This window comes from Dendropsophus ebraccatus, unplaced genomic scaffold (genome assembly GCF_027789765.1).
Source record: "Dendropsophus ebraccatus isolate aDenEbr1 unplaced genomic scaffold, aDenEbr1.pat pat_scaffold_1507_ctg1, whole genome shotgun sequence".
Taxonomy (NCBI): domain Eukaryota; kingdom Metazoa; phylum Chordata; class Amphibia; order Anura; family Hylidae; genus Dendropsophus; species Dendropsophus ebraccatus.
The window spans coordinates 3,303-5,615 of NW_027208929.1; positions in this window are offsets into that span (position 1 = coordinate 3,303).

Below are 2,313 nucleotides of genomic sequence, written 5' to 3' on the forward strand. Positions count from 1 at the left end.
ACACCAAAATCATTGTTAATCGTTTGCCATAATTCCACATTAGTTTGCTGTAATTCTGCATTCGTTAACTAATCGCTCCGTATAATTCCTAATCGTTCCTTATTTTGCTTGGTTCAGATGGATTAAACAATTATAGTAACAATCGTAGCTAACAACTATCGTTCTGTGTAATATAATGTACGATTTCAGGCAGGGGCGTAACTAGAAATGGCTGGGCCCCATAGCAAACTTTTGATTGGGCCCCCCCCCCCACTCAATCGACCACTATGTCATCAGCCCACTCAGCTCTACACAGGTTTTGTACACCATATAAATTATAGTACAGTTATATTAAGTGACTCACAGGGGGCATCTTCTCTGATTGGAGTTGTTTCCTTTTCATCTTCTTCTCCATCTGTCCTGGGCCGTTATGAGAACTTCTCCGAGCCACGAATCCACAGAATCTGCCAGACAGACATATTAGTCTCCTCACTATGGCACCATCCTCATCTCTCTACAAACTGCACATCTGTAGTGGATAGCCCTGACACTACATGACCCCCTTATAGTATATGCCCCTATGTGTATTCCCCCTTACTGATGCCACCTGTGTTGGCCCCTTATAAATTACCCCGTGTGTGTGTTGTCCATCCCCCTTGGTCCATGGCCCTCCTGTATATCCCCCATAGATGGCCCCCTGTATATCCCCCCATAGATGGCCCCCTGTATATCCCCCATAGATGCCCCCATATATCTCCCATAGATTCCCCCCCTTGTATATCCCCCATAGATGGCCCCCTGTATATCCCCCCATAGATGCCCCCCATATATCTCCCATAGATTCCCCCCTTGTATATCCCCCATAGATGCTCCCCCTCTGTATTATCCTCCATAGATGGCCCCTGTATATCCCCATAGATGCCCCCTGTATATCCCCCATAGATGCCCCCTGTATATCCCCCATAGATGCCCCCTGTATATCCCCCATAGATGCCCCCTGTATATCCCCATAGATGCCCCCTGTATATCCCCCATAGATGCCCCTGTATATCCCCCATAGATGCCCCCTGTATATCCCCATAGATGCCCCCTGTATTATTCCCAATAGATGCCCCCCCCTGTATATCCCCATAGATGCCCCCCCCTGTATATCCCCCATAGATGCCCCCCCTATATTATCCCCAATAGATGCCCCCTGTATATCCCCATAGATGCCCCCCCTATATTATCCCCAATAGATGCCCCCTGTATATCCCCATAGATGGCCCCCTGTATTATCCCCAATAGATGCCCCCCTGTATATCCCCCATAGATGCCCCCCTGTATATCCCCCATAGATGCCCCCCCTGTATTATCCCCAATAGATGCCCCCTGTATATCCCCCATAGATGCCCCCCCTGTATTATCCCAATAGATGACCCCCCTGTATTATCCCCAATAGATGCCCCCTGTATATCCCCCATAGATGCCCCCCAGTATATCCCCCATAGATGCCCCCCCTGTATTATCCCCAATAGATGCCCCCTGTATATCCCCCATAGATGCCCCCCCCTGTATTATCCCCCATAGATGCCCCCCCTGTATTATCCCAATAGGTGCCCCCCCTGTATTATCCCCAATAGGTGCCCCCCCCTGTATTATCCCCAATAGATGCCCCCTGTATATCCCCCATAGGTGCTCCCCCCTGTATTATCCTCCATAGATGCCCCCTGTATATCCCCCATAGATGCCCCCCCTGTATTATCCCCAATAGATGACCCCCCTGTATTATCCCCAATAGATGCCCCCCTGTATATCCCCCATAGATTGGCCCCCCTGTATTATCCCCCATAGATGCTCCCCCTGTATTATCCCCAATAGATGCCCCCTGTATTATCCCCAATAGATGCCCTCTGTATATCCCCCATAGATGCCCCCCTGTAATATCCCCAATAGGTGCCCCCCCTGTATTATCCCCAATAGATGCCCCCTGTATATCCCCATAGATGCCCCCTGTATTATCCCCAATAGATGCCCCCTGTATATCCCCCATAGATGCCCCCCCTGTATTATCCCCAATAGATGCCCCCTGTATTATCCCCAATAGATGTCCCCTGTATTATCCCCAATAGATACCCCCCTGTATTATCCCCAATAGATGCCCCCCCTGTATTATCCCCAATAGATGCCCCCTGTATTATCCCCAATAGATGCCCCCCTGTATTATCCCCCATAGATGCCCCCCCTGTATTATCCCCAAAACTCACCTTACTCCACCGTACGGCTGTCTTCTCCCGGGCACAGGTGACGGGATCAGGGTGGCTCAGTATCCGCCAGGGCAAGGTACTTCCGGGG